We start from the raw sequence: 22441 nt of genomic DNA on the forward strand, positions 1-22441 counted from the left end.
TATCCCAGCCAGAAAACACCTAATGAGCTGAAAGTGTTAGTCGCTCAGTCTTGTTCAACTCTGCAACCCCATGGACTGTAGCCCATCAGGCTCTTCTGTTCATGGAATTTTCCAGGCAAGAATACTGGAGTGGGTTGCCATTTCCTTCTCCAGGGGATATTCCCGACCCAGGGATCAAACCCAGGTCTCCTGCATTGCAAGCAGATTCTTTACCATCTGAGCCACCTGGGAAGCCCCACACCTAATGGGAATTGTCAATTAAGGAATCAGCATTATAAATTGCAAAGAAAGCTTCTGAATATCCACTCTAATGAGAAAGGAAATATAATCACTGCAGCAACAGAGAAAAGGAGAATAGCTTTGGTGGGAGACACTGTTACTGAAGGATTTCATATTCATTTCACCAGAGGGTATTCTCTAATATCACCTTCCAAATCAGACCTGCAAGAAGGATAAAAATCAGAGAACTATCCAAACTCACAAATAATCTCTCCTATTTTGAACACACAGTGTTTTTGATACAATAAGACAAAAGTGCTTCAGATTTGCAGACATTTCCCTCACTTCAGTTTCATTCGCTGTTTTCCTAAATATCACCGACTCCTTTATTGGACCTTGTTACTCATTGCTATCACTTTTTTCATCTCCTTACCATGGAAATAAAATACACATGCAGGAACCCTGGGCTGAACTTACATCAGGCTCCACTAGAACTTTGTAATATTACAAAACAAATTCTGAGATACAGACTTGAAAGTGTAGACTGTTCTATGAAGCTTGAGTTTCCAGTTTTTTCCTTCCTAGAACCAGCCCTTAGGCACACATTTCTGCTCTTCTTTTATTTATACAGACTTTGAACATTCTTTGCTACATTCAAAACACAGAAATCACAGCAAGAAGACAACTCGAGCTATTTTGCAAATCTATATATTTGGAAAAGTGAATATTGACTACCAAGAACCATCATGTCTTTAATATTTACTTCTCACAAAGAGATTCAGAGACAAAGAAACTATAATTTTTATTATTACTAGAAGAAGGAGACACATCTAAATGTGCATATATTTCTCCTTACTTACTTCTACTTTTCTAACAAAATATTCACTGAAACTCTTAAAAATCCATCCATGATCCTTTCTGCCATTTATAACCTCACATGTTCATTCTTTCCCCCTAATCTATATTCCTTTTTCCTCTTGTATGTCTGACTTCAACATTATAAATACAGGAATAATGCTCTTCTATCAATTTTTTAATTTCTCTTATGTAGTATCATAGGGTTTATTGGGTTCTTTTTTCCATTCTAAAAAGTGTCATAATTCCTTTCCTAATAGCCATAGCTGCTGTTTCTCTGAAGAAAACTGGGATTTGACATCAGAGGTACATGTTGCCTTAAGCTGAGTGTATCCTGAATGATCTCTCTCAGGTGAGTTTGTAGGTAGAATATCTCTGAGCACTGTTAACAAAACTGATTCCTTTGGACACATGTCTATGGTTGTACCTGCCTCAGGTCACAGAACCACACCTGTCTACCCTAGATACCTCCTCAGAAGAAAGCTGGTCCAATGAATGACAGCGTTTCTTCCACACTGCCTCTGAAGGGAGAGTGGTTATGAGGAGTGACAGGTGGAAACACCTCTAAAGTTAATCTTTCAATTGCCCAACTCTTTTGCAGTAGACGTTATATTTATACTAGGAAGAATTTTATTCCAGGCTGTCAAAAAATATATGTTTATGTATCCCTAGTTTGTGCTGTATGCTAAGTCACTTCAGTCATGTCCGACTCTGTACAACCTCACGGACTGTAGCCCTCCAGGCTCCTCTGTCCGTGGGATTCTCCAGGTAAGAATACTGGAGTGGGTTTGCCATTTCCTCCTCCAGGGGATTTTCCTGACACAGGGATGGAATCTGTATCTCCTGCATTGGCAGGTGAATTATTTCTGCTGACCACCAGGGAACCCCACCAAAGAAGGTATATGGATGTTTAATAAGCACATGAAAAGATGCTCAATATCTTAGGGAAAGACAGACTAAGACTACAGTAAGAAACCACTATGCATCCACTAGAACAGCTAAAATTTTTAAAACTGAATATAACAACCAGTGGTGGGAATGGAACATTACTCTGTTCTACTTAGTGTCTACCCAGTATCCAGTACAGTGTCTGGCATGCTAAATAAATACATACATACATACACAACAATTCCTCTTAAACTGAACTGGTGGGACTTCCCTGGTGGTCCAGTGGCTAAGACTCCACACTCCCAATGCAAGAGGTCCACATTCAATCCCTGGTCTGAGAACTAGATTCCACATACCACAACTAAGACCCAGAAAATTCCAATAAATGTTTAAAAAAGAAAAAAAAAATTGAATTTATAAGGAAAGAGGGAAAAGTCACAACAAAGGAGGAATTGTGATCAATGGCAAATGCTGCAAGGATGTAAGATTCAATAAAGACAGCAAACGCTCTGATGTGCCCATGTTTTCTTTTGTGGATCATGCTTTTAGAGTCCTATTTGAGAAATTTTTCTTAGCCTAATGTGACAAGGGTTTTCTCCTGCTTCCTCAGATGAGCACATAATCCAAGTCTGACCTATAAAAGTCAGCCCTGGCCTCTTTTCTGGGATCGAGTCACTATCTTCATTTCTATTTCATCTCATTAGCATTTTGATAAACTGGTAAAATGTGAACTTACATCAGATATTGGCCATCTCTGTTACTGTGTGGTGTGTCCCTGCCTGAGAATGAAAGCAGACCCAAGAGAGGGAGAGCGGAAATTTCTGGCCAGTGTTAAGTCTTGCACTTTTCAATCGTATGACTCAATGCTTCCTCTTTACTTAAGGAAGTTTGAGTCTGTCTCTCTCATTAGAAATCAAACAATCCTGATGAATATAGTGATTTTCTGGAGCCATTTCAGAATAAGCAAATGAAATTCCTAATACGTAACCACGAGGCTATTGTCAAGAAAAGAATAATAATATATGTAAATTGTTAGCATCATGCCTTGTTTTTTGTTGTTTAATCTCTCAGTCGTGTCCGACTCTGCGACCCCATGGACTGTAGCCTGCCAGGCTCCTCTGTCCCTGGGATTTCCCAGGCAAGAATACTGGTGTGCGTAGCCATTCCCTTTCTCCAAAGTGAATGAAATTCCTAATACCTAGCCACAGCATAGCTGTTAAGAAAATAATGATAATATATGTAAATTGTTATCACCACGCCTGTGTTGCGTGCTCAGCCGCATTAGTCGTGTCCAACTCTGTGTGACCCCATGGACTGTAGCTCACCAGGGTCCTCTGTCCGTGGGGATTCTCCAGGCAAAAATACTGGAGTGGGTTGCCATTTCCTCCTCCAGAGGATCTTCCCAACTCAGGGATTGAACCCAGGTCTCCTGCATTGCAGGCAGATTCTTTACTGTCTGAGCCACCAGGGAAGCCCGTGTACCATGCCTAACAAATATTAATCTCTCAAAAAATGCAGACATGAACCAGATTGCAGAGGGCTGAAGACAAAATTAAAGATGAAGATAGAAATAGGTATTGGTAATTTTCAAGTATTTTTGCTATCAAGTGAGAGAAGGAAGGTAAAGCTGATAGAAGGAGGTTTAGAATAAGAAAGGTTTAAGAGGGATTTCTCTTCTTGCAACATTCTGTTAAGATTGTTAACAAAAATTTGTTTCCTCATGTTCAGTCAATATCAAACTAAATTTAATTTTGGTTTTTTCCTAGCACCTTCAGATTCTTAATTATTACTGCTCTGAGGCTTGCTGATCTTATAAAAATCTCATTACAAACTTTAAGAGACTATATGAGAAAAATAAAACAAAATGTTTATGAACTAGACCTTTGGATGAAACACTTTGATGAAACATCCTTTCTTTATAATTAATAAAATATTTTCTAGATACTGTTGCTATTGATCCACTTTTCTCTGATACCTGTTAAAATTATATTAAGTTTCTGTATTATTCTTTGATACCCAAAATGATCATATTAGAATCATATCAAGTTATCATTTTTTTTAATGAATCTGAAACTCAAAATTAGGGCTTAGATTAATAAAAGCTAAATAGGAAGACAGACATGCCTCCAAATTACAAGGATAGTGTCATCTTGAATCTTATTTCTTTTCTATACAATGCTAATTATCAAAAAATCACAGGTTATTTTGTTATTCTTTCGAAAGATGCATCATTTGAATTTTAATAATAGACTCATATATACAATGTCTCAATTCAAAGTGCTAACTCACTAATGGTATAGTTTGTGACACTACATCAGAAAAAGAAAATGTTGATTTGAACCAGATTAAGTTAACGTTACGTGTTTCTCCAATTACCAGTAAGAAAATATCTTATGCGATTGCTATAATTCTCCAGTGGGTGTTGTTGGTGAAATGGGGAATGTCAAAGTATGAACCAATTAAGCAAATCCGATAACTAAAGTTCATCTTCATAGCACCAAGAATTACAATAACACAACTGAAAAATATTGCCATCCACTTAAGAGCACAATAACAGATAATCTAATTCTACTTTCTATAAACATGTAGCAAAATTCTCTAGACTGTATTAGGGATAACTAACATGTGTGACTCTCATTGTTTATAAATCCTTTTACATAAATATCTCACTCAACTCTGTGAAGTAAATAAGAACTTTCAAAGATGTAGAAAGCTCAAGTTCAGAGACATTTATTGACACCTAAAGGACAGTTACTAAAAAATGAAATCAGAATTCAAACTCATCATTCAAATCAGTATTTTATTGTTCTTGTATATCATATACATCTAGATAGATAGATGATAGATAAAAAGATATTAATAGATACAGACAGATATAAACATACATATAATTTCTTCTACCAAGATACCCCCATACAAATTCTAAAATAATAAAATTGAGAACTCCCTAAGTTCCTCAGATCAAGTTTCATATTGATCTTTTGCCTCTCACAGTCAAAGCTGTTCTTTCACAAACTTCTTTTAAATTTTGATTCTCTATAAGAAAACAAAAACTGCTCAAAGGCATGAGTCTGACCTCATGGCTGCAGGCATCTTTCAAATAATATTGACAGAACACACCCCTCCTTGACCAAAAGTGTCCAGGAACACAGAATGCAGCTGTGCATCTCCTGCTAAGCACCTGAAACCCACTGTGCTCCAAACTTTGCTGCAACCAGCAGGTTCCTCTGCTTGGATTATTCTTCTAATGAACAAAGCCAGACGGTGGCCAGTGAGGTTACCACACAAGAAGAGTTTCCTTTTCCACAAAATCTGCCTGAGTGTTTCATAAAAGAAATGCTGCCTCATCTTTTCCAGACTTTCCAATAAGCTCATATTCCTAGGACTTTCAGTCCTTGAGAAATTTCCAAAAATGTTTTTCATACGAAAAGGCTTCTATGTGGGTGTATATTCTCATGTTTTTGCATGTGTGTATAGACTAGACTACTTGACTGTATTAGCCCCTGATCTGAGCACTTCTATGCTATAATTGACTTATTTTTACAATAATTCTATGTGGGGAGTGGGTACAGTTCTTACCCCCACTTTCCAGTTCTTACCATAAGGCTTAAGAGGATTAGTGGACAACTGCCAGCTGTCAATGTATTGTTGTGCTCAGTCTCTTAGTCGTGTCTGACTCTTTGCAACGCCCCCTGGACTGTAACCCGCCAGGCTCCTCTGTCCATGGGATTCTCCAGGCAAGAATACTGGAGTGGGTGGCCATTTCCTTTTCCAGGAAATCTTCCCAACCCAGGGATTGGACCTGCATCTCTTTTCATCTCCTGCTTTGGTAGGTGGATTCTTTACCACTGAGCCACCTGGGAAGCCCTACTGTGCATACTTTATCTCAACTAGATTTCACAACGTTGAAACTCTAGGGGCTGAAATAGGACCAGGTTTTTCCCTTCTCTGCCCCCACTAAGCTGCCTCAGCAACTGTACACACAATCCCCTGGTACATTCCTGGATAATCCACAGGCACTTAGAGATCTTGGCAAATTGAACTAGTCATACTACAGTTGAGTTAATAGAAGAGGATCTCTTTTCAAAGACTATAACTTCAAAGACAGCATTTAAAGATAAGATGCTTTAAAAATACACATGGGAAACATTTTAAAACATTAATACTATGATCAAGTAAAGGTTTGAATTTCCTACTGAGATTGTAAATAAATTATTTAATTTATGACTGTGTATACTTAAGAAGATAGAGTATTTGTATCAAGTCTAAGATAAGTTACATGTTAAAGGTAGGCAAGAAAGGGACAATGAGAAGTAAGCAAACATAAGAAAGGACATTCTAGCCTCTGATTGAGGTCCAAACAGGATTGGAACTTGTTCATAATTAATATGCTTTAAGTTAAATTTTGGGCTTCACAGGTGGTACAGTGGTAAAGAATCCACCTGCCAATGCAGAAGACTAGGGTTTGATCCCTGGCCTGGGAAGATCCCCTGAGGGAGGAAAAGGCAACCCACTCCAGTATTTTTGCCTGGAGAATTCCACTGACAGACGAACCTGGCCAGCTACAGTCCATGGGTTGCAAAGAGTTGGACACAACTGAGCAACTAACACACACACATAAGTGATGTTTAGGTTCAGAAAAAATAGAAATTATTAAGCTATCCTCCAGATAACATAAAGTTCTCAATTAAACCTCACTAGGGATCAATCTGGCAAGCCACTCCAGTACTCTTGCCTAGAAAATCGCATGGACAGAGGAGCCTGGTGAGCTGCAATCCATGGGATCGCTACTAGTCAGACACGACTGAGCGACTTCACTTTCACTTTTCACTTTCACACATTGGAGAAGGAAATAGCAACCCACTCCAGTGTTCTTGCCTGGAGAATCCCAGGGATGGCGGAGCCTGGCGGGGGGACCGTCTATGGGGTCGCACAGGGTCGGACACAACTGAAGCGACTTAGCAGCAGCAGCAGCAGCAGCAGCAGGGATCAATCAAAATATTATTCTTTAGGTAATCTAATGAGGACACTATATAAAATTATACTTTTTATTTTTTAAATTTCTCCTTTTTCCCACAAGGAGTGTGTGCATGTGTGTGTGCAAGTGTTTGTGCGTATGAATGATGGTCCCATAAGCTTCAACCCAAGTAGAAGTGTTAGAACCATTTTAGGGTGCTATGATTTGGGACTGTTTGCTACCAGAACATAGCCTAAACTGATTCACTCTCTCTGTGAAGAGACTATGTACATATTCTTCTTTCGAGTTAACCTGTTCTGAGGGACTGGCACATAGTACCTGGTTAACAACTGTGAAGCATGTCACATCTTCTGAATAAAGCCTGGTGATCAATGAAGCAGTGTATCACGGTTAAATCGCCCTCACTCCAGCACCCACACTATCCTCCCCAACTCAGACTGAAAGGTTAGATTACTTTGTAAATATCTCCAAAGGCTCAAGAAAGGATTTAAGATCTGGATACAGCATTCCTAATTTCTTGAAGAGTAGGCTACATGTGTGCTCACTGCTTTGTGTGCCTTTGCACTGATGTACAATTCAATACATGATTCATACTCTTCTCCTTACTATCCTCCTCCTCAGTCCTCAAACTTCTCTTCAATCAGTGAAAGGCCTTTAGGAAAGTTTTAATCTATTTTTTTTTCAAATATATTTTGAAAGAAAACTCCCAAAGATGTGGGAAAACATTTTCTAGGTCCTGTGAGGGCGGCTTTGCACATCATACAACGAAAATGATTCATCACTGTTACACACTCTTCCCTCCATTCAATATAGAATCAACTGTAATCCAAAGTCCTACACATGGAGTCAGAACCTGAAAACAGTGAAAGAATACAACAAAGAATTGTCTCTGCCTTTGTACTCATACAGACAAATCTTCTCAGTGTGGAATAGGCATTTCTTCATGGTTTTTTCCACTGTATGATTTAAAGAGCTTTTGCGTTAAAAACAAAAATAAAAATCCTGTTTTCAATTTAGTTCATAATTAAAACTCTCTTTTTACTCTTTTCAAGCCTACCTGAAGCCAACAAGAAAAGACTGTGCAACAAAGCTGAATGAGACATCTTACTGAAGGTCACATTTAAAACTTTGAACCTCCAATTGTTGAATGTTTCTTTCACTCTGAAAACACTGTGATCAAACAGAAGAATCTCAACATTGTCATGTGAATGACATTCATTATTCTACTTGGAGAATTACATAAATTTCTGTGGATTGACAGCGAAGGTCAACAGCCTCTTTGCACAGTCCAAGACTAAAAATAAAACCCCAACAGTTCAGCATTTTGGAGAGAAAATTTAAAAGACTTCCTGTAATACATTTTGAAGTTTAGAAAACTGTACCTGTATAGACTGCAAAAACTCAGTGAATTTGAAATATCCAGTTCCTTCTTAAAAATAATCCATCACATTTCTTTGAGGAGTTTATGTTATATGAAAGCATTACTTCTTGCTTTTGCATAAAATTTAGGAAAATCTTCCTCGTTCAAATTGGAAACTACTCTTCATTCCACTACCATTCAATTAAAAAGAAATGATGACTTACAAAGTTGTGTTTGCTTTTATTGATATAAATTAACAATAATCCCAAGCAAGTTCTTGGTCTTCTAAAGTTTATATTTGACTTCACATATTATGAAGTTTTCTTTTCCTGATGTTTTCTTCCCTGATAATAATATTTTTACTGATATCAATTTTACATTGCACATTTTATACTTTTCCTACAGTTTAAGAATCTATAATTATTATTACAAGAAGAAGCTTGGTTTTTTAACCACCTCTTACTATAACCTGCAATCATAACCTCAAAACATATTCATTTCTCAGGCTCCCTCTTAGCTTTTCTTAACCAAGAATAACATTAGAAGTGAAATGATTCTTCTTTATTAATGTCATTTGTGATAATCAGTTAATACCAAGTCTGAATTTCACAAATAATTGTGTACTCACAAATTTTGCATTTTTCAGTAAAGATTCAAGTTCAGCATGTATTTTCCTATAATGAAGTAAACTAAAAAGAATTAGCAAATTCACTAGAACCCTGATTTTATTGGACTTTAGTCAGAACAAAGGGCTTCCCAGGTGGCTCAGTAGTAAAGAATCCACCTGCAATGCAGGAGACCCATGTTTGATCCCTGGGTTGGGAAGATCCTCTGAATAAGGAAATGGCAAACTACTCCAGTATTCTTACCTGGAAAATCCCATGGACAGAGGAGCCTGGTGGGTTATAGTCCATGGGGTCACAAAGAGTCAGACACAACTTAGTGACCAAGAGTCTTCATATAGTCAGGCCTTCCTTTTTAAATCTTTCCATATTTCCTCATGCCTGCCTGTTTTTAATCCTGCCTCATGAAAATCCCATGGACGGAGGAGCCTGGTAGGCTGCAGTCCATGGGGTCGCTAGGAGTCAGACATGACTGAGCGACTTCACTTTCACTTTTCACTTTCATGCATTGGAGAAGGAAATGGCAACCCACTCCAGTGTTCTTCTGTGGAGAGTCCCAGGGACGGGGGAGCCTGGTGGGCACTGTCTGTGGGGTTGCACAGAGTCGGACACAACAGAAGCGACTTAGCAGCAGCAGCTGCTGCTACTGCTGCTGCTAAGTCACTTCAGTCGTGTCCGACTCTGTGTGACCCCATAGACGGCAGCCCACCAGGCTCCACCGTCCCTGGGATTCTCCAGGCAAGAACACTGGAGTGGGCTGCCATTTCCTTCTCCAAGCAGCAGCAGCAGGATGATTAATTAGAAGAGCCCAAAAAGAAGAGCAGTTTGCCTTAGGTCATATAGAACCAGAAAGGTCTTAAGAAAACAGTGAGATCCAACTGTATAGGGGTGTTCAGTTCAGTTCAGTTCAGATGCTCAGCCGTGTCTGACTCTTTGCGACCACATGAATCGCAGCATGCCAGCCTCCCTGTCCATCACCAACCCCCGGAGTTTACTCAACCTCATGTCCATTGAGTCGGTGATGCCATCCAGCCATCTCATCCTCTGTCGCCCCCTTCTCCTCCTGCCCCCAATCCCTCCCAGCATCAGTCTTTTCCAGTGAGTCAACTCATCACATTAGGTGGCCAAAGTTTCAGCTTTAGCATCAGTCCTTCCAATGTACACCCAGGATCAATCTCCTTTAGGATAGACTGGTTGGATCTCCTTGCAGTACAAGGGACTCTCAAGAGTCTTCTCCAGCACCACAGTTCAAAAGCATCAATTCTTTGGAGATCAGCTTTCTTCACAGTCCAACTCTCACATCCATACGTGACCACTGGAAAAACCATAGCCTTGACTAGACGGACCTTGGTTGGCAAAGTAATGTCTCTGCTTTTTAATATGCTATCTAGGTTGGCCATAACTTTCCTTCCAAGGAGTAAGCGTCTTTTAATTTCATGGCTGCAATCAGCATCTGCAGTGATTTTGGAGCCCCCCAAAATAAAGTCTGACACTGTTTCCACTGTTTCTCCATCTATTTCCCATAAAGTGATGGGACCAGATGCCATGATCTTTGTTTTCTGAACGTTGAGCTTCAAGCCAACCTTTTCACTCTCCTCTTTCACTTTCATCAAGAGGCTCTTTAGCTCCTCTTCACTTTCTGCCATAAGGGTGGTGTCATCTGCATATCTGAGGTTATTGATATGTCTCCCGGAAATCTTGATTCCAGCTTGTGCTTCTTCCAGCCCAGCATTTCTCATGATGTACTCTGCAAATAAGTTAAATAAGCAGGGTGACAATATACAGCCTTGACATACTTATAATATTACTGTGGTAAAGCCACAAAAACAAAAATATCATTAAAAGCCACTAATATATAGTAGAAGCCTAAATCTAAGGTCTATTCATGCATACATGGAGGGGGGGATGTCCGTGTATGTGCGTGTGATGTCTGTGTATGGTACCTGTGTGTGTACATGGTGTTTGTGAGCATGTGTGTGTGGTATCTACAAATGTGTGTGTGTGGTGTCTACAATTGTGTGTGTGTGTGCATCATATTGTGTGTGCATAGTGTCTGTGTATTTGTGTCTGCACGCATGTGTGATGTTTCCGTGTGTATCCATGTAGAAGAGAGGTGTACAGGAGGACAAAGAAACAGAAACGAGGGAAAAAAGATGGTAGAAAGCCAAAGACCATTTTCCTCTTTCAGAGCTTATGTCTCCCATGGGACCAGGAAGATTTTTGAGGCTGGATGGTGTGGAAAATAAACATTTCACAGCCAGCTATGCCACTTAAGGAACGTTCTGATAATGAAGAATGTTCAGGAACCCCAATCCAGACAGATGTCATATGCCTTTTAAGGCTGCATACAGTGTGTTCATGTGTATTCAGTTATGTCTGACTCTTTGTGACCCCCATGGACGACAGACTGCCAGGCTCCTCTGTCTATGAGACTCTCCAGGCAAGAATACTGGAGTGGGTTGCCCTTTCCTGCTCCAGGGGATCTTCCCAACCCAGGGATCGAACCCAAGTTTCTTCTGTCTCCTGCATTGGCGGGCGGATTCTTTACCATTTGCACCACCTGGGAAGGCTGCATGGTCACAGGTTATTTTTAGTGGCGTGATTGTCTTTAATTTTGTAGTGATATGCATGGGAAAGTATAGATGACAGAATTTCCAGGTTTTTTAAAGCTTGAACCCCTGCTGAATAGAAATAAAAAGGAATTCTGTCAGGCCCATTGTAGTTCTCTGTGACTTAAAAAAAATTTTCAGCAGCAGAGGCATACTTTTCAGGAGACAGTGTGCAGGTTTATTGCTGAACTGCCTTGATAAAATTTTTTTAATTTATTTTTTATTGAAGGATAATTGCTTTACAGAATTTTGCTGTTTTCTGTCAAATTTTTAAATTAATATTTTATGTGCCAGGAAAGTGTCCTCTCCTTCCCATCCCCATTTGAGGATTTATTAACAGCCCCTCTAAAGAGACCAAGAAGCAGGTCCTGAAGATACAGGAAATTTCCCTGGCTATTATGTAGCAAAACTTTCTTTTATAGCAGTAGCTATAACCCGGCAGGTGTGAGCAAAATAAATTCAATTCAGATTTTTTTCCCCTAACCTATATATCCCTCTAAGGAAAATAGCCTGTGTTTCAGTAGATCCCAAGCTCAAAGATGTCCTATTGTTTCATCAGCCTCCAATTAACAAATTCAAAGAGAAGGAGAAAGTATTAATTTTGCCAGTGCTTAGCCCTGCACTGTCCCAGAGACCTGCCCTGAAGGATGTCCAGGGGGACCTAAGAGTGACTTTCCATCTTTGAGTTCAAGTGTGCACATGTGGGTCAAGAATCAGGAAGTTTCCACCCTGTGGAGCACATGTCCATGTGTCTGTCACCAGCCAGGCTGCACGGTGGCCTTTGCCAATCTTCTCAAACCCACAGCCCTGAATCTTACTTTACAAAAGCCCTGACTGCCCCATCACTGATCACTTAGCTTCACTTGATATTTCTTATGGAGACAAGATACAAAAAGGAGAAGCTGCAAAGAGGAAATGTTACAGAATTCCAAAACTCATTTTGTTTCCTCAACCTTCAAATCCTTCAATTATTTTGGATGACTGTCCAAAAGTGAGATTGATGGATCATATGGCAGTTCTATTTTTAATTTTTTGAGGAACATCCATACTGTTTTCCATAGTGACTTCTCCAATTTACATTCCCACCAACATTGTACAAGGATTCCACATTCTTGCCAACGTGTATTTTCTTTTATTTTTTTGATACTATATACATCCTAACAGGTGCGATATGTTATTTCATTGTGGTTTTGATTTGCATTTCCCTGATGATTAATGATGTTGAGCATTTTTTCATATACCTCGGTTCAGTTCAGTTCAGTCGCTCAGTTGTGTCTGACTCTTTGTGACCCCATGAATCGCAGTACGCCAGGTCTCCCTGTCCATCACCAACTCCTGGAGTTCACTCAAACTCATGTCAGTTGAGTTGGTGATGCATCCAGCCATCTCATCCTCTGTCATCCCCTTCTCCTCCTGCCCCCAATCCCTCCCAGCATCAGGGTCTTTTCCAATGAGTCAGCTCTTCGCATGAGGTGGCCAAAATATTGGAGTTTCAGCTTTAGCATCAGTCCTTCCAATGAACACCCAGGATTGATCTCCTCTAGAATGGACTGGTTGGATCTCCTTGCAGTACAAGGGACTCTCAAGAGTCTTCTCCAACACCACAGTTCAAAAGCATCAATTCTTCGGCAATCAGCTTTCTTCACAGTCCAACTCTCACATCCATACATGACCACTGGAAAAGCCATAGCCTTGACTAGATGGACCTTGGTGCTATCTAGGTTGGTCATAACTTTCCTTCCAAGGAGTAAGCGTCTTTTAATGTCATGGCTGCAGTCACCATCTGCAGTGATTTTGGAGCCCAGAAAAATAAAGTCTGACTCTGCTTCCATTGTTTCCCCATCTATTTGCCATGAAGTGATGGGACCAGATGCCATGATCTTTGTTTTCTGAATGTTGAGCTTTAAGCCAACTTTTTCACTCTCCTCTTTCACTTTCATCAAGAGGCTCTTTAGTTCCTCTTCACTTTCTGCCATAAGGGTGGTGTCATCTGCATATCTGAGCTTATTGATATTTCTCCCAGCAATCTTTTATTGTTGTTGTTGTTTGTTTGTTTGTTTGTTTTTTCAAAAACAATTTTAGGAATCTTTACTTAAAAACAACCTTATCTTAAAATGGAGTAACTTTGGTTTTACGAGCAGCAAGCAAAAATGCATTACAGGAGCATTAAGTTCTACATTAGGTCACAGCGTCTAATCTGAAATCACACCCATAATATCATTTTTCAGGATATCTGGGAAATAGTTATTTCCCAGGATGTCTGAACCATAGCTACTCTATTTTGACTTTTAATTGCAAAAAAAAAAATTTTTTTTAAATAGCCAAAGCAGATTTCACCATTAATGATGTCAGTGTTTCTCTAGGTATTAGAAGATGCAAGAATTGGAACTCATAAAACCTTTTTCTGAAAAGATCTAACTATCTGAAGGCCTGTTCTTCCAGTTTTTGTTTCTGTTTTTTTTTTTTTTTTTCCAGAGCACAGAGTGCCTCATTCCTGATTTTCACCCTGAACTTCTTTCAGGGGGTGTTGAAGGTCAGCAGCTTGCAATGGTCATGATGTAATCTTTGTAGAGGCAGCTGGCAAGTACCAACTTCCAGTCAGCAGGGTCCCTTCATAGCCACATATCTGACCATGTGACACCATTTCATGGCCATTGTGTGCGGTGCTGGGAAGACTCATTCCCAGGTCTAGGGAAGTGATGGGCCACTCAGTGTGCTAAAATTGGACCAGGCCTTGCAAGTAGCAAAAGTCTCTGGACCACTGTCTTACTAGCCTCCTGGTCCAGGAAAATATTTCCTCTTGTTGCTTTTTCCCATACCCAGAGTCACATTATTACAATTATTGATCTCATATGGAACTGTCAGTTCAGCATTATATCACAGGCTCAGTGAAACAGGTGACATAGAAAATAATATAGCCATAAAGTGAAAGTGAAGTCACTCAGTCGTGTCCGACTCTTAGCGACCCCACGGACTGCAGCCTACCAGGCTCCTCCATCCATGGGATTTTCTAGGCAAGAGTACTGGAGTGGCTTGCCATTGCCTTCTAGCTAGCAGTTATTAGTAAAATAGGAATTATAAGTCAAGAACTTTCATTAGATAAAGCCTGGTATACCCCAAGTCACCTGACTTCATTCGTTAAATGATTATAGTCTGGTGTTAATCTCCTGGTTGTACATTATGGAGCATCCGACCTTTATCTGAAGATTGGTTACTGAGATAAGCCTTAGAAACTAACCCAGAGTGTCCTTTTTTAATAATTTAATTAAATCTTTGGACAGAGAAGCCTGGTAGGCTACAGTCCACGGGGTTGGACACAACTGAGCGACTGAACGGAATGGAACGGAATGGAATTAAATCTTTTAGCAGTATCACGTAACAAGGAACTGTCTCAGCAGTGAGTCTTAGTAAACACTAGACATTAACAAAACTAGAAACTTAATTTAACAATTTACAAAACTTAATATTCCGTGATTTTTCACTATGGAGGCCCTGTAGCCAGGGAGGCTTTAACTCATCAAATAAAAAATGAGGTCTCCCAGCAATCTTGATTCCAGCTTGTGCTTCTTCCTGTTGGCTATTTGGACATCTTTGAAGAAGTGTCTGTTCCCCCTTTATTAATTGGGTTATTTGTTGATTTTTTTTAGTTGAGTTTTAAGATGTCCTTATGTTTTCTGGATATATTAATCCCTTGTCATATATATGGTTTGTAAATATTTTTTACAATTCTGTAGGTTTCCTTTTCATTCTGTTGACTCTTTTCTTTACTGTGCAGAAGCTTTTTAGTTTGATGTAGTCCCACTTGTCTACTTTTGCTTATTTTGCTTGTACATTTGGTGTCAGGGTTATTTCTTTCAGCTGGATTTCCTTAAGCCATATTCTTACTTCAAAGACCTTCTTTGTTAAAGCTCTGGCTACATATTGCTAAACTGCATAAGTTTCTAGTTTACACTATCAGAGGCAATAACAAATCCTCATTCTAGCACCAATTGTCTTTTTTAAAAAAAAAATTAAAATACAACTTTTCTTCCTTATTTCACTTTACATTTCTCTACTGGAGAAGATAAACATTATCTCTACAGTAGCATTTTCTTATCTAGTACTTTGTAAATGGTCTTCTTCCTTGTCGGGATATTTTAACAGATTTGTGGCTTTTTAATGATATCTATTGGTTTTTTGACATATTGTGAAGACTTTAGTTCTTAGTCATATAAACATATATATATATAAGCCCATTGTTTTATATAATTTTTATTTGCCTTTCACTTTAGGGTTTTATTTCCTTACAAAATGGTTTTCTGTTTTAGATAAAACCTATTAAATTTTCTGTGCAACTTATTTTATCAATTTAAGCCAACAAAGTTCTTATACATAGAGATATCAGCTATTTCTGTACATATTCATCTAACTTTTTATAATCTGATATTAACTCATCAGGACATATAAATTTCTTTTTAAAATTATAAGAATTTGAAATGGATTTACAAATTTTTCTAGCCAAGTTTCCTTAATTGGCTATTTAAAACTTACAAGTTTTATATTTATTCATTATGCCTACTTAATCATATATTACAGTCTATTTCTGACCTAACCTTTTCCATTACTTTTTGTCTATCTTTGTATCAGAAACACACTTTTAAGTACTATTATTTAATAATATCTTCTATTACATGGCAATTATACATAATGCTTCTTTTTTAAATGTCTTTGTATATCTTGCCCAGTTATTCTTCCACAAAATTTTCAGAAAAATAGCGTCCTACTCAAAAAATAACTCTGTCAGGGTATTTAATCAAAACTATATTAATCTATATGCTAAATTAGGAAAAGTAAATACCTTTATGATATCAATTTTTCTATAGATATCAATTCTTTCCAAATTTATGTAAAGATTTAATTCTGTCTCAACCGAGTACAAGTAAGTTTACATAAAGTTTCTTCATATACTTCTCAAGTGTTTTTTGCTAAGGTTATTCATGTATTTTATTATGAAGGTCATTTTATTAATATATTTTATCATTAATCATTGTTAGTATAAAGGAAAAGTCTTTATTTTGGACTTAGTGATATCTCTTTTCTAAAATTTGATTAATTATAATTGTTTAATTTGTACTCAAACTTTATAACTAAACAGTTTAAAAAGTAGTAATGAAATTATATCAACTATATAAGAGATTTCCAAATATCACTAGCTAAATAAAACAGAATTTGATGAAGAATCCAACAGTTACCATAAATAGGAAGAAGTTCAAACTGAGCTAAATATCTCATTGGAAGAAAGATTTCCAGAAATCTCCCCACTGGGGGAAGTGAGGAAGGGCATCAGGGTGGTTTCACAAAGTGGCCAGAAATAGAAGGTTAACCGAGATGATCTGCAAAGAACGATGGCTGCAAAATAATCTGCCTACATAAGACAATCAAGACATCTGAAATTTCATCATTAGAGCAACCTGTGAACGCCTCTTTCATGCCTTCATAGAGCTGCTGCTGCTGCTAAGTCACTTCAGTCGTGTCCAACTCTGTGTGACCCCAGAGACGACAGCCCACCAGGCTCCCCCGTCCCTGGGATTCTCCAGGCAAGAACACAGGAGTGGGTTGCCATTGCCTTCTCCACATAGAGGAGCAATACATACAAATTGTTGTTTACTGAAGTGTGGTTGACAGTCAACACTGCATTAGTGTCAGGTGTACACAGAGATTCGACGTGAACATGTTATGAAATGGTCACCATGATGAATCTAGCAACCATCTGTCCCCATACAAGGTTTTTACGTTATTGACCATATTGTTTATGCTGTGGATTACATCCCATGGCTTATTTATTTTATACCTGGAGGCTTTTTAACCTCTTTATCCCCTTCCCCTATTTCACCCACCATCCCACCCCTGCCAAGTAACACATATAATTAAAATCTGTGTGTGATTTATAAGAGATATTTTCCTTTTCGTGAGAAAAACTGAACATGTGGGAAGCATCATCTCCCAATGGAGAGTTTAAAGAAGTATAAATGCCACCACCACCAGTCATACTTCAGTTAAGAGACAATTTTTTCTCAGGCTGGTATTTTACTGATTTTTTCCCCTAACCCACAACCTTCTCCTCTCCTTTTCCATCATCATAGTCTTCCCTCAGGACACCTGGGCTCTAGTTTCACTTCTTCCAGAAACAGAAGGCACAGCCCCAAGCTGCCACTGATTGCATGGTCTCAATTACTTAGAAATTAGGTGTTGAGCAAAATGATCACTTTGAAGTCTTATCATTTTGAAGTGTTGAGGTTTTAATAGTATTTGTGAAGGGAAAGGGTGAAACATCCTACAAACTGTATTGATTTTGCTGAAAGACAATGTCCAAATCCTTCATGACAAAAAAAAAAAAAAACTATTTAGGTGTTTCACTGTCTAATCCAAAGCAAAAATGAAATGTAGTGAGATGTGATTTTTAACTATTATATTAGTATACTGATTTGCTATTTTTAGACCCTTCAACTTAAGAAACAAAATAAAATGTACATCATTCTGTTTGGGAAAATATTCTTTTCAGGCAGTTATCCTGTGGCAGGACTGAACACACACACCTACCTCTTCTCCATCGTAAATCCCCACTAACAAAACTGTGAAGGAGATGCTTTTACAAGAAAGCATAAACTTATTAATACAAGGAGACTGGAAAAGCAGTGGCAGGCATGCAGGGAGTGAAGAAGGAATAAGCAGAACACAGAGATTTTTCAGGGCCGTGAAACTACCCTGTATGACACTATAATGGTGGATACGTGTCATTATACCTTCATTAAAACCATAGAATATACAACACTGAGAGTGAACTCTAATGTAAAAAAGGTGGAAGGTGGATCTGGAGAAGCAAACAGAAAGTACCAGCTCAGAATTACTCATCTGAGCTTTTCTGCCTACAAAAGACTACCTTGGTCCATTTTCCAGGATCTAAAATGTTTTTCATCACCTCCTTTTGCAAAGAAACCAGTATTTTAAATATGACATAGTGTTTTCATTACCTCTGATTAAAACTCTTTCACAGCCAGGATTTTCAAGTTACCTTAAAACACAGTGTCTTCGAAAAGCATTTAACTCCCAAACCCATTAAGAGATTTTCTTGTTTTATTTTAAATTAAACTATTTATTACCCACTGGGCATTTAACAACTTGGGTTCAATGATCAGCAATGAGTCATAATAATAATTGAAAGAAACATCTAATCTGCCTCAGAAAGGCCAGCCTGGCCTCTAGTCTATCCTAGACTTCTCCTTTCTTAGATTGGGAGGTGGACTCGTTTTCAGGGCTTTATTTGGTACTAGTTTTCAGGGCTTTATTTGCCTCTTTGTTTCCTTTTAAGACTTAAGGAAGAAAATTCTGGCAAACTTCTTAGAGATGTATGATGCCATGAGACTGAGTTAATTTGACAGTCTGTTAATTTTGTTCTTCAGCTATAATATATCATAAGAACCACTGCTTTATGCTTTGTAACACAAACCAGCAGGCTGACATCAACTTAATTTTTGTTTCTTTTCTGAGAATCAATTATTTTATGAGAAAAGCGAAGACAATTTCACCTTTTTTGACAGCTTAAAAAAAAAAACAACAGACTTCAGTATCCTACCCTGTGAAACACAGACCTGATGTACAGAGCTGTCTGCTCTATTCTAAAGAGCTCTTAAATATCCAAAATGTTCTGAGTTGGGGGTATTTTTTGCAAGAGAAGTGAATAAAACAGGCACACAATAAATCAGTATTTCTGATAAAAATGCTACTCTGCTCACTGTATTTTCCATTACCTCTTCTATTCTTTTCATTTACAAATTGAATTCCCTCCTTTCTCACAACAGATTCAGGATTTCAGACGAAAACTCTGTGGTTATAATACTGTCCACAGTAGGCTCACAATGTATGTTTCACTTATTTTTTATTATCACCCCTGAAAAATCGACCCACTCTTTTTCACTGGTGGTCAGTGATGATGTCAGGATGTCTTGTACTCTCAGAATTCCAGTGAGAAGACTACACTCCTTTTGAACTAACTTGCTGACTTTTCTGCATCACCGAAGTGCCCTAGGCCCTTCTTATTAAGTTTAAAATAAAGAGGTACTCAACCTGTACTAATGCATGAAAATATCTAAACATCATTTCTGACTGATCTTCAATTGATTCCAATGCTACCTTTTGAGAATAGGGAAAAATTAGTTGGAAATAAGCATTTCTTATAACTGAACAACAGATCTGCAATATGTTCTCACAAGGCAAAGGAAAAAAAAGTCTAGAAGCCATCAAACCACTTCCAGGTGGCTAAAATGAGAGCATTCATTCTTTCAAGGAGAATCACATAATTAAGGAAAAGTGTTCATATCTGCTACAAAGGCACTGAAAATATTCTCTCAGTTGCTAAACTGGATCCCAATTTATTTTGCAAAATCTGAAATATTTCTTCCCAGTATTTGTTCAAACACCATAAACTGACCTGGTGATTTACCTTCTACTAAAATGTTAACCTTGAACTGAACTGAAAATGTTAACCAGTACAGATGATCTCAGTGGAATAAACTATAAGAAATTTTCAAAATTTCCAAACTATCCACCATAATAAGCACTTAAATTTTGGTCCATGAATCATAGGCATTTAACCCTGTTATTCTCCACATACTGCCCATCTCCTTTTGACAGCCTTTTCATGATTAATCATTATCTCCTCCCTCTGGTGTATTCTTTATACATTTACAAAATCAGAATAGTAAAGCACAACGCCTAATAGTTCTTTGGGGTTTTGCTAATGCTCTTTTTCCTTAACTAAAATACAGCCTTCCTGAAACCATATTTCAGTTCAGTTCAGTTCAGTCACTCAGTCGTGTCTGACTCTTTGCGACCCCATGAACCACAGCACGCCAGGCCTCCCTGTCCATCACCAACTCCCGGAGTTCACTCAAACTCATGCCCATCGAGTCAGTGATGCCATCCAGCCATCTCATTCTCTGTCATCGCCTTCTCCTCCCGCCCCCAATCCCTCCCAGCATCAGAGTCTTTTCCAGTGAGTCAACTCTTCGCATGAGGTGGCCAAAGTATTGGAGTTTCAGCTTTAGCATCAGTCCTTCCAATGAACACCCAGGACTGATCTCCTTTAGAATGGACTGGTTGGATCTCCTTGCAGTCCAAGACATGCATACTAAGTTGCTTCAGGCATGTCTGACTCTTTGCATCCCCAAGGAATGTAGCACACCAGGCTCTTCTGTCCAAGGGATTCTCTAGGCAAGAATTCTGGAGTCGGTTGCCATGCCCTTCTCCAGGGGATTTTCCTGATCCAGGGATCAAACCCCAGCTCCTGCACTGCAGGTGGATTCTTTACCAATGAGTCACTGGGGAAGCCCTAAAAGCATTAGTACCTGCCTTTAAATTCTTTTCTAATATTCCAGTCGTTAACCAAAAGAAGGTCCCCTGCATAGTGACACTTGCCTTAACAGAACTACTCAGCCCTACTGTTCATCTCAGGAAGTTCTGCGTCTTATGGATGGCTTTAAGGAATTCTGCTTCTCTTAGGAATCTTCTAGTTGGAAGTAGGAGAAAAGTCTCACATTGACTTACGCACAAAAATATTTACTGCTCCTTTAAATGAAAGGTCACACTAAGTAGGAACTTGAGAGATTCTTTATTCAGAACTCAGATGATATCAGCAGTGTTCTTTGCTTCTTTCCCTGCAGTGGGTCCTGCAACTTCAGGCTCCTCTTATCTTTACACACAATCCAGAGCCAGAACGAAAGTCAAACAAAAGCTCCAACAGAAGCCTGGTTTGAGTCTTCGTAGTTGAGATTGGCCAGTTCTGACTGGCTTAGCCTGGGTAAGGAGACCAGGGTGGAGGCAACTCCAACCCAAAGCTTCTGGGCCAGGAGGGGAGGCAGAATGGCCTCCGGGCAAAACTGTGGTGAGGGAACATGGACACAGTGGAACAAAACCAACCCATAGCCACTTGTGGGACTGCATCCACTTCTGCCTTTCAGGTAATTTGCTATTATTTTCCTTAGCAATAAATTTTGTCAGAATAGTAACCCTGTGTGGGGTCCATAGTGCTGCTATTATGTTCCTTAATGGCAAACAATTCCACAGGACTATTGAATGAAATTCTTTTTTTTTCCTTCCAGAAATGATTTCCAGATTTGTACGATATAAGATAACAGATATACTAATGATGTACTCAGACTTCCACTGTCCTTTAGTGTGCCCTTCTCAAGATCTCAATATAACAAAATCATGTGGTTTTCATTCATTATCTGTCTTTTGACATATGAACAACTATAACACCATAGATAAATACTTTCTATCAATTTATGAAGTCTAATTTTTGTATTAATCATCTGCAAATCTTAATAGGGTCCTAAAAGATCTCCCTGAGTTAACAGGTCTTGACTCATGATTTTAGCTATTTTTACCATATCTAACATGGCACTAAAAGCTCCCCATGGCAAGAGGGAATGTGTTAAAAGTCTGTGGTTAATGTCTCTCCCTTGTTCCTCGATACCTTCCTTAAGAGGCCCACTCCTTTTAGCACTTTCAGGCCAAGCAACTGTGTTCACCAGTGTCACTGCCTTTTTCTCCTTTGTAAACACTTGAGAAACAAGTCAAATGTCATTCTATTATTTCCTCTCCTTCTTGCTTCCCTTTAAATACTTTGGAAGAAAATTATTTTTCCAAAAATGTATTTGGATTTATTCATCCAGTAAAACTGTATATTTGCATATTGTGGAATAGTTTTTAAGCAACGCAAAGGATTTTTTAGTTTAGTTTTTGCTTGTTTGACCTTTTTTTTTTTTTTGTCTCTTGTCAATTTCATCCCACATTTATTCCTTTTCATAAAGTTGACTTTTTTCCATTCAAATTTCTGTCAGATTTTTATCTGTCTTATCTTCTTTCCCTG

Source organism: Moschus berezovskii, chromosome 28 (assembly GCF_049115385.1).
Source record: "Moschus berezovskii isolate FMDL1 chromosome 28, NW_MosBer_1.0, whole genome shotgun sequence".
Classification (NCBI taxonomy): domain Eukaryota; kingdom Metazoa; phylum Chordata; class Mammalia; order Artiodactyla; family Moschidae; genus Moschus; species Moschus berezovskii.